The 15,206-nt window shown below is 37.4% G+C and overlaps 1 protein-coding gene across 6 annotated transcripts in view; it reads right to left on the bottom strand.

Moving 5' to 3' along the window:
- nhsb (Nance-Horan syndrome b (congenital cataracts and dental anomalies)) overlaps positions 1-15,206 on the bottom strand; it is a 65,011-nt gene that overhangs the window by 28,478 nt on the left and 21,327 nt on the right. The gene's annotated exons all lie outside the window — the stretch shown is intronic.

Below are 15,206 nucleotides of genomic sequence, written 5' to 3'. Positions count from 1 at the left end.
AAGTGAACATCCTTGTGTGCATGTGGGGGCATGCATTTGAGTGTGTGTGTGTGTGTGTGTGTGTGTGTGTGTGTGTGTGTGTGTGTGTGTGTGTGTGTGTGTGTGTGTGTACTTGTACAACTATCTTTGTGAGGACCACTTTGAGTTTTAGACCATCAGAGTGAGGACAAAGAAAGTAAAGGGGGACATGTTGGCCAGTCCTTAGTTTCAGGAACAAGGTTATAATTAGGTTAAGGGTAGGTTTATGGTAATGGTTTGGGTTAGGCCAGTGGTCTCAAACTCAATTCCTGGAGGGCCAGAGTTCTGCACAGTTTTGCTCCAACCCTAATCAAACACACCTGATCCAGCTAATCAAGGTCTTCAGGATTACTAGAAACTTCCTTGCAGGTGTGAGTTTGAGCTGGTTGGAGCTAAACTGTGCAGAGCTGTGGCCCTCCAGGAATTGAGTTTGAGACCACTGGGTTAGGCACTTAGATTTGATGGGTAAGGTTAAGGAGCTGGAGATTGCATTGTGTCAATGAATGTCCTCACAAAGAGCTGTACAAAAGTGTGTGTGTGTGTGTGTGTGTGTGTGTGTGTGTGTGTGTGTGTGTGTGTGTGTGTGTGTGTGTGTGTGTGTGTGTGTGTGTGTGTGTGTGTGTGTGTGTGTGTGTGTGAACCGTACACACCGCAGTCCTGGAATAATACAGACCTTCCCGCTAATCCATGTTAATCTGGTCATCCTGTGCCTGTGACCTTGGCGTCAAATGGACTAACAGTGGGAGAGTGTTTAGTACAGAGAGAATCACGTTTGCAAACATAAAAACACAGGTTTGACCGCTTCGTCCGGCAGCTTGTGGCTATGCAAGATGCCCATTCACAGCACAAATTCACAAGCCAATATGGCTATTGCAATGACAGGCGTCTGAGGTGAAATTGAGTTTATGTGTGTTTTTGTGGTCAGTTTAAACTGCAACATGCAGTATGTAAAGGCAGAGCAGATTGTTGATGACAATAAAAGGAGCATTTACAGCATTGTCTGACAATGGTTTGATGCCTAAATGCACACTTTATCTTTTGCAGACTTGTAAAAGTCACAAGACATGGGTGGTACAATGGCTTCTGCATGGCCCGCATGGAGCACACCTGTTCTATTCTTTCCTCATCTTCTCTCGAGTCACACCCTTCCTCTGCCTTTTACTGCGGCTCTCTTTAATATCACATTTTATGTGTGCAAACGGACCAGAAACATGCCTGGAATGCACTAGTTCCCATTAAACACCTCTCTTTTTTGCTATTTCTTCAGAAATGCACCATTTTCTTGGAGCTAAAAATCATTACCACTGTTCAGAAAGTCTTAAATGTCACGGCTTAAAAAAAAAGTCTAACAGCTGTTGTGTTTCTCTTTCCGAAATACTCTAGCTCTTTTTCCAGGGATCACTCTTCTTATCTGCTTCCCATCTGTATTTCTGGCCACACACATTTACTTGTATTGGTATTTCTACTTTCAAAATAATGAAAGTGTGGGTATGTGGGTTTGCATGTGTAAGAATTTCTCAGACAGGAAGTGAAAAGCTTGTTTAATCACACTCCGCTTTGATTTATCTGGGGCTGAGGGTACTTTGTGATCCTGCACTCTCAGAATAAAAAGGTACAAAAGCTGTCATTGGGTCGGTACCCTTTCAAAAGGTACACATTTGTACCTAAAGAGTGCATATTAGTACTTTAAGAAGTACATATTGGTACCAAAAGTCTCCATATAGTACCTAAATGGTAAATATTAGAACCTTTTTAAAGGGTACCGTCCTAGTGACAGCTTTTGTACCATTTTTTTTCTGAGAGTGTGTGATTACAACACTGAACAGAAGATACTTTTAAATTTGAGTATGAAGACCTGCACACAAAATAGTAAAAGAGAAAAAATGCCAGCTCATCAAAATTTATTTAACAAGATTACATCAGGAAAATAATGATCAGTGACTTTAAAGCAGGTAAAAGTTAAGGAAAACTTCACCACTCTGAATTTTAATCAACTTAAATTTGAAGAAAAATATGACATAATTGACTACAATAATAATAACAATAACCATATTTAAGTCGAATGATTAAATTGATGGTGATGCACTTTGTTTGGTTAACTAAAAAACAATAATTGATTAAAATAATATGTTTTATGTTGGGATTTTAATCCAGGTTTGTCAATCAAAAAACAATATTTTCTCAACACTGGCCCCTACTGTTAAAAAGGAGACAAGGCTGGTTGCAGCTCAAAACTTCATATTTTCAAATGCTATATGTAAGAGAATGCTGCATTGCATGCATTCATCAACAAAAATGTAAAATGGTAAGATTCATTTTTGTAAAAATCTTTTATTATTTAACATACAATTAATAGGCCTATAATCCAATATTTGTACTTTGAAATGGCCAATTAATTGACTTAAATGTGTTTCTCTTTATACAGTAGATGACAACAAACAATAGAGAGAGAGATGGAGAAAAAGCTATCTGAGAGAGAGAGAGGGAGAGAGTTATCAGTGTTTGAGATCAGTGTCACAAACACCTCTAGGATAAACGGGTGGTAATTTGTCATTTTACAGCACAGGATCACAGAGCTAGGACACCTCAGCTCCTCCTCCTCTGCCATCACCTGAGTTCCCAGCAGGATGTGGCTATCACACTGAGGCTAATTATGCTAATCACATAACTACCTCCAGACATGACCCTTTTGAAGCCCACCTTACGACGGGATGTCTGCTGCGAGTGCGCACACACAGAATTTGAAATGGAGACAGCGTAAGGAAATTGTGCTGCGGAAACAATGTTTATGAGAGTAGCTAAAAGTAAGCTACAAGATAGACTCAGCTAGCAGCTAGCAGAACCAAACAAAGTGACAAAATAATCATAATAATTAAAAAAATGAATTGTAAACAGATGTCCTAAACATTACACTGAAATAAATAGGAATGCTAACGGATAGCTTTCTCTGGGTACTGCAGACTGAGTCAATGCCACAGCGTCAGGCCGCTACAACTAACAAAGCATTGTTGAAAGCACCACATAGTGTACACTCTTAAGAGAACTCGACCAACAAACAGCTCCTTATAGTCCTCTCTGCAGATTAAACTGGGATTGTTGAAAGCATTTTAAAAGACACTTCACCTTTAAGCAGTAGACAGAGGTCAGTAAGATCTCTTATGGTCACCAAGGCTGCATTTATTGGCTTAGAAATACAGGATAAAAAGTAATATTATTACAATTTATTGTCTGAAACAAAATGTTTTGAAATGTTATTTATTCATGTGATGGCAAAGCTAAATTTTTCAGCATTGTTACTCCAGTTTTCAGTGTCACGTGATCCTTCAGAGATCATTTTAATATGCTGATTTGATGCTCAACAAACATTTCTTATTATTATCAATCAATGTGATCTCAAAATATATAATCAAAATCTATTCAAACAGCCGAAAATACAGATTTCATCCAGCCATCTTATAACTAATGCCACATATTAACACAGTTTAGCTCTGCCCATACACATACACACTGCTAGAGCATACATACACTACCACATGCTGTACGAAACACATACAGAAACACACAAATCAGACACAAAAGATGGTCCACTGCATGTGTGTGACTAGCTGGCTCAACATAAACATGCTCTCCAACAGGAAGTCTCAGACGCACACTGCGCTGTCTTTACAACTTAAACAAATACACACATATTGATATGCTAAGATAAAATATACAACGTTTTGTGTGCGTACAGTATAAACGAGCAAGTGTGACGCACTTCAGAACACTGTCCAGAATACATATACTATATGATGTCATTCTTTCTTACATGTGGTCTACAGCAACCACAGAATAACAGAGAACAGGAAGGAACAGATGGATGGAGACTTTATTGAAACGACTTCCATTTCATTCGACACAATGCATGCGGTAACGTTACACACACAAACACACCTGCGTAATTCAACATGCATCTTCTGTTTAGAAGTCCAATAAGGTCAATGTTTGTAAAGGATATCCTGGGCTTTATAAGTGCCCATCTTCATGTTTGTGAGACATTTTCAAGAACATCAAAGATTAATCATTAAAATGGGCATATATAATTTAAAATAATACATAAAATGGTGTACATGTACATTAACAATGAAAAAGTTTGGGGTCTTTGTGTTCTTGAAAAAAAAGTATTTAATGGTCACCAAGGTTGTATTTATTTGATAAAAAATACAGTAATATTGTGAAATATAAATACAATTTAAATTAACTGTTTTCTCTTTGATTATAAAATGCAATTTATTCCTGTAATGGCAAAGCTGAATTTACTCCAGTCTTCAGTGTCACATAATCCTTCAGAAATCATTCTAATATGCTGATTTGCAAGAAACATGTGCGCAGCTTAATAATTTTGTGCTACATTTTTGTCAGGATTCTTTGATCAACAGAAAGTTCAGAGAGTTCAAAAGAACAGCATTTAATACAAATAGAAATCTTTTGTAACATTATACAGTGAATGTCTTTACTGTCACTGTTGATCAATTTAATGCATCCTTACAGAATACAAGTATTTAATTCTTTTGGAAAAAACAATAACCTTACTGACCCTTTTGAACGGTATCTATGTGCACTATAGTGTTGTTATTTTATAGTGTGTGTGTGTATATATATATATATATATATATATATATATATATATAAATATACACACACACACTTTTTTCATTGTTATTTAATGTATGCTAATTAGAGTAATGTATGTAATGTAATGTATATTATTAATTAATGTATGTACATTGTTAATTAATATATCAAATAATCTTAATTTATACAATTTGCAATATTAAAAATGTTGTTTTTAGGGAGTCCTCATCTCCAAAATTTCGAAGAGTACACGCATCACTTGCCAGACCATGTCTCTTTTTACCATGTCAACTGTCATAGAGTTTAAATGTAGAGACCAAAGGGAAAAGGGAATAAAAATAATTACTCATCATCTTAAACATCTGTCTCAGTAACTATTCTTGTAAAGGAGCGGATGCTCAAGGGATTCAAATTAGGTTAATGAAGTTCCTGTGTCTTACAGTGAACTGCACTTGGGACGACGTCTCTCTGTCTGACTTATTCTTTTACATCAAGAGATCGCTGGGATGTGAAAATGAGAGATGTGTGTATGTGCTTTAGGTTGTGTCGTTCAGAGCGTGGCTGCTGTTTGCAGTTGGAAATGGGTTAATGTGGGTGAAGGGGACTCCTCATGCACACGCATGTGTGTTTAAGAATGCCACTGCAGCAGGGTGGGGTGCAGCAGCACTGCAGAGCCCATGGGGCAAGCGGAGTGTGTGTGAGCGCGTGCACGAGAACCAGCCGGATACAAGAGTCCAGTGTTCACAGTTTCTGCCCATTATGACCGTCAGTAACGTCAGTCCCGTCTCATCACCGAGGGGGATGGGATCTCCGTGTGTATATGCGTATGTGACATTTTGTGTCAGACATGTTGGTGAATGGTACAATAAAGCCGTCGCCCATGTTATTTTTAACTCTCTGTCTCCATGGAAACCAGCACATATGCTGGGAGCGATGCACCCTGCCGAATGTGTGTGTGTGTGTGTGTGTGTGGAGATGCAGCAGTTCATCCTGCTTCATCTGGAGGAAGCACGCACACGTTGCACATGCCTGCCGCAGTGTGTGTGTGTGTGTGACAGTGTGTGTGTCTTATGAGGTCGGATCAAATCACAAAATCACATCTGATTAACTATTCAGAGTATAAGCACATTGGTATGCCAGTCATACCCCAAAAAACAAGGCGGAGGGATACATAAACCAGTAGCTGTAGGATTTTACAATAATATTATCAGCTATTCAGCATGATACACAGTTCCAATCCATATTCAAGCCAATATGAGACAGGCTTATTATACAGTAGCTAAAAAGCACTAGTTACCCAAACTAAAGCATTTATAACAGTTAAGTAAGCTACAGTTTTTAAGCAGCTTCTGCAACCCTGAGTCATTACAATACTAAGTGCAACAATGACAACATAACTCGCTTATATTCTATCTATTGTATTAAAAATAAAGGATTAAACAGGCCAATGCCATTTTCGAAATGGAATAAAACTAACTTACCTATGTAGTGCAGAAGGGGATGTTAAATGAGTGTGAAGACAAATCAAAGGGTGAAATCATGAAAACATGAAGCAGATGTCAACAGAGAAAGACCAAAAAAAGTATACAATTAGTTTATAAACTTCCTCTCTTACCTCTATCAACTCATAATCTTTTGAATAACACGAAAACCAGCCTCTACTTCTGCATCTTATTGCATGTGGTCAAAAGAAATAAAAAAAAGATGGTGGAGTGAGAAAAAGCGTAGAACAGAGAGTAAATGCATAAATGATTGATGCATACCATATTGATACAGAAAACGTGTACAGAGCCCATGTTTTTACATTTCAATTACTTGTTCCAAATCCAACTCTCACTCCTATATCTCAAAACTTCACAAGTGCAGAGGTGATACACGGAAGCTGACCTCAGATCAGCACTATCTACAGAAGTAGAGCTCTGCTCATCAGTAAGGTTACCAAGCAGACAGCCATTTATTCCCACCTGCATTTCTATGTTACTATGGTAACAGCTTAAAGATGAGTGCATTAGTTACAGCATCATGCACAGTGAACTCTTCATGATATAAGAGTGCTTTACACATCCAACTTTTCAATTTTCTTCAACCTGTTTTGCTTTTGTCCTTCTCAAGTGTTCTGGTTGTTATTCATCTTTGAATTGACTGAAAATATGATTGTGACAAATGTAGTGACAAAAAACAAACAAACATGTGACGTGGACCACGACGACTGGATTCGATATAATGAAAACAGGATCCCACAGAGAGCAGGAGCCGAACAAATAATAGAACGGCAGCAACAATAACACGCTCTGGTTGACGATGTGATCGAGGCGGTTTTATGCTAACAGCCAGAGCCTGACGAATGTAGGTCATGTGCAAGAAAGATACATATCTACGCCCTACTACATATAGCGCACGCATAATTCACAACTTTCAGAAGGGAAGTGCACTTTGAATGAATGACTTAATGTGTGACCTGAACCCACCTCGCCCTGCCACTTCACAAATAAAATATGCTTATCTGTAAACACATTAAAGGGACAGATCACCCAAAAATGTTTGTCATCATTTATTCACCCTCATGTTGTTCCAAACCTGTAGGAGTTTCTTTCTTCTGTTGAACACAAAATAAGATATTTTAAAGAATGTTGGTAACCATACAGTCGACGGCACCCATTGACTTCCATAGTATTTTTTTTTTAATACTATGGAAGTCAATGGGTGCCGTCAGCTGTCTGATTACCAACATTCTTTAAATTATCTTCTTTTTACTTCAACAGATGAAAGAAACTAATACAGGTTTTGAACAATTTGAGGGTGAGTAAATGATGACAGAATTTTTGGAAACTATCCCTTTAAGACAGAATCCCAAAGATTTTGTGACTCACATTCTAACGTACTTGATTTAATCGAACAAACAATGAGAGTATCTTTGGTTACAAATGCGTCGCATTTTCAATTTACCAAAACGGGCAAGATAAACCTTAATAACCATTGTTGGACTGTCGCAACTGCCATCGACGACAATGAGGTTCGTTTCTACGGTGGCCCTGAGGGACAGGTTTTCCTTTTATCGGGACTGTGCGGGAAAAGGCAACACATCTCACGTCAGGTTGCTAGCCAATACCAACACTCCATGGAGAATCATTTATGTGCATGTGTGTGTGAGTGTGTCTGTGTGTATGTTTTCTACCTCCCTGAGCAGCGATTGCACAGTGACCTATATATCCTTCTCTCCGCTCCTGCAATGCACTCAACCTCAATTATTCATTACGCACACAAACATTTCAGAACAAAGAAGAATCGTTTGAAAGAAAACGGGCCCTTACATATAACATTTGAATAAAATAAAATAAACCAGTTAAAAGGAAGGTTTTACAATAATGGGAATAAAATGAAATAGAAAATGGAAAAATAATGCTATTAGACAACCTTCATTGGGCAAGAGAAGTTTAATTTAATCTGTTTAATTAAAAATAATAAATATATGATCATGTATTTTTTATATATTTAAAAAAAATTATACGATATTTTTATATAATTAATCTTTTTTTTGTTCTTTATTTATGAACTTTTTGAGCTTATGTAAACAATGCACCCAAAGAAAAGCCTCCTGAAACCAGCCTAATTGTACAGAATTTTTTTACGACCATCCATAGCCGCAATCATAGACATTTAATATTCAAGATTATTGGTCAAACAAAATGTGATTTTCAATAGTTGATTCTATTCCATCCCATTCCCTATCCCAAAACAAAACTCGCATTCATACATGCTCAGTCTACCATGTGATAAAAATGTTCTGTCGACCAATCAAGCTTTTGGAAGGATTTCCATCTAAACCGCATGCCAGACAAACCTGCTGTCCAGCCAGGCTTACACAGCAGGCCTGCATATGGTCAATCCAGTCCACAAACCCTTTAACTCCTGCCCGTAATTTGCACATAGCTTTCCATTCCACACTGCATAGTGAGACCTAGGTAGCAATATATAAAGAAGTTGTGGTTTACTCAAAACCGCCACACAACGTTCAAAAGAATTCATATCAGCACAAACTAATTTACTTGAACAAAGGTAAGCCTATATGCTTTGATATTTGCATAGCATATAATAATTATTCAGGTCAGTACAATTAAATGCAAGCGCTTTGAATACATTCTCACCTTCAAAAAATGTGAATAAAAGTGGTTGACAGGAAGAGGGTGGGGTAATTTATGAGCAATTGGAGTTTATGAGTGTATTTTCTGCTTTTCTGCACAATGTTTAGTTTTTATAGCACATGGCTAAAACCACAACCGCAAATGCTGTGAGAAAAAAAAAACAGGATAGAGTATGAGAGGAGAATTGAAGTAAGTGATAAAGAAAGATGGAGAATTAATTTTTTCATATCCAAAATCCAATTGAGCAGTTCTTGATCTTGTATATAAACACAGCTGTTAGAGTGTTGTTTAAAAACCTCTAATGTTATATGTGCCAAACAGAAACGTTCTGCCTGTGAATGATTTTGCATGTTTAGGTTTTTTTCTTTGCAGAGCTAGCAAAACATAAAAAAACAGTTTACAGCACCCTTAATGCAAAATGTTATGTCTTCTAGGTAATTAATCACATAAGCATAAAATAAAAAGCATAAAACATGATTCAATATTACATATATTCTAGCACAGGGGTTCTCAACCTTGATCAAACTCATTTACCTGTAGGTTTCTAGCAAAGTCACTTGAAGGCAAGCCTGCCAAAAATAAAGCGTTATGCCCGCTATCGCTATCGGTACACAGGGAAGGAGACCACAGGCCGTTTTTTTAATGGATGTCAATGGAGGACAGGCTTCACTACACTGAATAAACTGCTTTTGTGGAAAAATAGCTTATCATTTAATGAACCGACTGCCCATCGACTAATCTTTGACATATTTGCTCTGAAACATTCCTTTTGGATTGATCTATTTTTAGAGTTTACTTAAAAAAAAATGCTTTTATAAGTGAACTCATGGACAATTGCGGACAGGTGTGATTCAGTTTACAGCACTTCTCATTCATTTCAATGGTATCAGCAAACAGTGATTGACTGTCGCACAACTTCAATGACCAAGTTATGCTTTCTCCAATGGTAGAGCCACGGACCCTCATACCACCCAATATTAAGACCATGGCTGTGTCCAAAATCGCCCCCATACCCTTAAATAGGACATTTGAGGGGACAGACATTTGTAGTGGTGTCTATAACCATAGTGGAAGTTATCGAGTACGCTCGTTCAATCCCACAATGCACCACAATAATGAGTGTACATTCAATGCGTAGGGGAATGCCCATAATGCCCTGTAACAGTAGCGCTGAATGAATTTCCGTGTTTTGTCAGAAGATGCGCCCACATCTGAATAATCCATCCATTTTCCAAACCGCTAGTCCAATGTGGGTACAGCCTATTATCATATGGGTATCAATTCCTTTTTGCTTGATTATTAAATTGTTTTATTAAGGCTTATACATAGTTTCCATGACAGAGTTCATTCCATCACAGAGTTTGCTAAGTTTCAAATGATTATTAAACAGCAAGCACAAACTATGCAAAAGCGACAGCACTTCTGGCGCAGTGTCTGGAATTTACTCGCTCGTTTCATTCACTCCTTCAAGTGGACTATATTAGAGGAGTAATGCGATTTCAAACACAGCCCATCTCTGTTTGTGATCCTGAAGACCCTGGTTTTCTTGTTCAGGTGTGTTTGATTAGGGTTGGAACTAAACTCTGCAGGAAAGTGGTCCTTGAGGGCCAGAGTTGAGAACCCCTGTTCTAGTCTATGTTTTTAGGTAGACTGTATTCAAGATAATATATATTCACATTCTCCTCATTTGCTTGCCATGTATGCCACGTCTGATAATGCAAATAAAAAGTTACAACCGTGTAGTGGGTTTCTGGACATTAAAAGCTGGTAGTATGTGATGGTTCAAAAATAATATACACAGGATTTTGCGGACTGCCTAAAAATGTTTCTGAGGGATAGAGATCCAAACACAGATTAAAAAAAGCAGGGAAGATCGCAGGAAGGGTGTAATCCCTTCAGATAGAGCAGATTTGAGAGGAGAGCGGAAACTGGGTGAGATTACAGGTTTTTTTTGACATACAACAGAATATGCAAAAAATGTTCAGTCCTTTTTTTTTAACACATTATAGTGATACTTCCTAACTCAATCACAGATGGCATATGCATCACCACAGTTTGGCATAACCACAAACCACATGGTCGTAATGGTGTAGGGACATAGTGGTCAAATGGAGAGAGAGAGAGAGAGAGAGAGAGAGAGAGAGAGAGAGAGAGAGAGAGAGAGAGAGAGAGGGGTGAGTAAAGGGCAAAAAGTGGTTAAAAGGGTTGGAACCGAACACTGCTTCACAGTCACATAGTAGACACGCTTTTTTGTTTCCATGGAAACGGGGAATCTCCTGTCATCTGTTGGTTTGGGTTTCCCTGAAGATCCCAGCATAGTAAAAGTTTACAGTCTCGGTCAATAAAGTATTCAGTCTAGCATGTTTAAAATTGTGAATTTGTAAGCTTAATTACATTTTCCATTATTTATTTGATTTTGTATCTTTAGGAATAGTTCAATAGTGAAGTGTGAACCATAGTCGTTCCATACATGTGCTTTCTTTTTTTATTGTTTTACTCAAGACACAAGTAAAATCTTTTTGCATTTCCCATACAATGACAGCTCATGGTGACCACATCTAAGAAGCCCCAAAAACAGGCACGTGCACAGAATAGATAGACCCCAACTGTCCTTTTGCCCTATGACTTGATAAGTGTGCCTTTTGCAAGACATTTTCATTTTTGATTAGATTTGACCCGTGGCAAAAATTCTCAGCCACTACAGCGCTCTGCAGAGTCTCTCTGTCTTCATTGGTGACAGCCAGGTAACAATCGTGTTTGCCCTAAACTTTGGCACTGTTTGTCACTGCTGAAAATAAACCACTATTAAAACATATCAATACAGCCAGCATACTTAGGCAATAGGCAGCCCTCTATTAACTCTATCCCCGCCAGCGTTTTTGTTCGAAGTTGCCAGCCCCGGCAGCATTTTTGATAAATTTCACAAAATTTCCATGGCCTCCAGAATATTATGTTGTATGAATATGTTATGTGAACATGCAATATATCAAAAGACAGACCCTCTGCCTTTAAACAAAACAACTTGTTTTATTCTAGCTTCATGCATTGCAAACCATTTTTTAACAACACTTGAATGTGGGTAAGTTTCATTAAAAAAGCAACATTGAGCAAAAAACTGGTTGCAAAAAACTTAATAGTGAGTTAATAATGATGGAATTTTCATTTAGCTCTACACGAACATGCTAAATATAACACGCCGATTGGTTCCAGAAAAAAAGCAACTAAACTCAAAGCTTCTTTTGTCTTATAGACAGATCTGTAACAGTATTTAACACTAAAGTATTAACCTACAGTTAATTCTTCATTGGTTTGGTTTGCCCAAGTCACCTTGGGAGTCTTTTGCTCATACTTAAGAATGCTAAGCCAGGCATTAGGGCTTGGACAGAAGTCTGTCAGGAGGCAAAGAGCACGCCCTGGACCAACCTTTCAGCTTTTGAAGCTTAAAAGGAGAGTGGCACGAACAGACGACTATCATGGCTCTGCTGACTGATTGCAGGTGATTGGTTAATTAGCTCTTGTTATTACTGTGGTGACCCCGTGACGGACCACAGCACAGATGCCACAAGCTCCTTTTACAAGTTGAGACTGTGCATGTGTGCTTATGTACGCGTGTTTGTTTCTCAGAAGCGCAAACTGGAATTTGTCTCACCCCTGCTGATTTAACCCCCCTCATACTCACACTCTTTTCTCATCATTCAAAACCTTGACAGCATTTGTAAAGATCCCAGGCCCTTTACCAGCCCTCTCCTGCCCCCTCGGCCCTCCGTGACGCCCCCACAACAACACTAGCCATGTGTAAGGCTGCTGAAAGACTGGGAGACAAAACAGTGCCCATGCAGAGGACATGGCAACAAGCACCTCAAAAACCAAGCTCCCAGCCTCCACAGCCACAATTCCAGGTGTCAAGAGACACACGTTGTTCAGATAGAGTACAGAATGATGAATGAAAACCCCGAAGAAAAGCACACTACGATTAAAATCACAAGCTTCAGTGGAGCCCAAAACATCTTTGTTACACTGATGGCACAAACTTTGCAGTTTATCACGCATATAGACCTACGGTACAAGTCATAATGCTAACACTCCCGTTAAACCTGATCTCCTAGGAGAGCGTAGCTATGTTATGAAGTGGCGATTTCGTATGAATTCGTATGATGTTAATCGTACAAAATATGAGTATGATTATTAGCACTAACCAACCCTTATAACATGACTGTCACTGGGGCTTTCTTTCTTCTGTTGAATAAGAAAAGAAGATATTTTAAAGAATGTTGTTAATCAAATAGTTGATGGTAGCCATTGACTTCCAGTAGAAAAAAAATACTATGGAAGTCAATGGGTTCTATCAATTGTCTGGTTACCACCAACATTCTTTAAAATATCTTTTTTTGTTTTCTTAACGGGAGAAAAAAAACTCATACAGGGTTGGAACAATTTGAGGGTGAGTAAATTATGACAGCATTCATTTCTGGGAAAACTATCTTTTTAACATTGCCAAAAAAAACAAAAAAACTACGTTAACAAACATTTTCATCTAACAAGTAATACCACTAACAAGATTAACACTGGTTCACTGACATGTGGCTGAGCTATCTTAGCAAGCAATGGAGAACTAAATCCACTCCATCCTATCAAAGTTACGGAGTTTTATCGCTAATCCAAAACTTCTTTACACATTATTGACAATAGCGAAACTTTCAGTGTGTACTTGCAGTAGCAAATGACAATGCTTCCTTTTTAATTTTATAAATCTTTATTGAACAAAGCACTCCGAGGATATGCAAAGCCTGCTCACATGAGCTAAGGATAATTAGCTTGTGACAAGCTCCAATCCAATGCCATAGACCCTGAAGATTAATCTGATCGGAACGCTCAATCGCCTCCGTCTAATCTGGAGATTTGCGTGGCTCGGATCAAGTCCATGCTGGTAACTGGCTTAGCACCAGCACAACTAATGAGAGGTCAGCACAGAAAGGCAGAGCAAACCCTAAAGCCCTTCAACTCTGTGGTCAGATGAGCCATACGCTCAATGTTATTATATTCAAATCACAAGCAAAAGACACCAAAAGGCTTGATGCTAATGAAGAACTGCTAAACAAGAACTGGAATTAAAAAACAAATACCCGTAAAATAAAATAAAAACTCTGCTTTTTGATGCCTGTAACAAAAACATCTGCAAGTATTACATAATGTACAGAGAGAAGGCATTCATTATAACAGCCACATTGAGGTCAAAGCAAAAAGGAAAATAATCATTACAAAAAGACTAAACTTTATAAAAATAGCTGAATTCCAGATGGACTTATAAATGTTGGTCATTTTCTCTTTTCATTCAACAAGAAATCTAGCCTTGCTAAAATTATCTTGCTTATACCGGCCAAAGAAAAAGTAGCTTTAGTGACTTTCATCATGCAACACCAAAATTATGCTTTTGTTCCAGCAAATCCAGAAGTGGATTCGCAATAAATACATTGAATAATATGACAAAGAAAGAATGATAACAGTACTCTATGCAACTGGCACAAGTCAAATTATGTCATTCACCGATAAACTCATCCAAATTCATGTACATTCAAACATTCAGTGTGGAAAAATAATCAAAACACATCAAATTCAAATATGTACACTACCTTATCCTCACCCAGGCAGCATTTATTTGGTCAAATATACACAAAATCATAAATATATTTCACAGTAATATTGTGATATATAATTACAAGTCTTTTCACTGTATTATATTTTCAAATGTAGTTAAAAACTGAAGTTATAGCAGCCATTACTCCAGTCTTCAGTGTCACATGATCCTTCAGAAATCAGAAATGTTACCAAATCAGCATAACATTTCTGATTTCTGAAGGACCGTGTGACACTGAAGAATGGAGTAATGGCTGCTGAAATTAATTAATATCAATTAATATTTTTGCAGAAACCATAATAGAAATGTGGAAACTGTGATCATTTTTTTCTTAGCATTCTTTGAAGAATAAAGTTTCATTAAAATTTTTTGTAACTATCTTTGTAACAATAAAATATTTATATTTTATATTATAAAATATTTTTGATCTATTGAATGCATCCTTCGTAAATAAAAGTATAAATAAATAAAAACTCAAACTAATCCCAAAATTTTGAACAGTAGTGTACATACATATTCAAATCATCCAAACAAAATTAAAAAGCTGTTCCTCACACAAAGCTATGGCTTCATAACACAATTCATATGAAATACTATTATGGTACTTTTAATTATGCCTTTATTGTTATCTTTGGTCACCATTCACTTTACTTGTATGGAAACGAGTAGTGTGAACATTCTGCCAAACATTTTTTTATTTTTGTTTTTATTTTTGCATCTGACAAAAGATAGAAAATACATGACTGGAAATACATGACTGTGAATAAATGAAGACCTTTAACCTAACAGTTTAGCCT

This window comes from Siphateles boraxobius, unplaced genomic scaffold, assembly GCF_051911475.1.
Source record: "Siphateles boraxobius isolate OS27281-9 unplaced genomic scaffold, OSU_SipBor_1 5, whole genome shotgun sequence".
NCBI lineage: Eukaryota > Metazoa > Chordata > Actinopteri > Cypriniformes > Leuciscidae > Siphateles > Siphateles boraxobius.
This window is presented reverse-complemented; position numbering and strand designations above follow the sequence as displayed.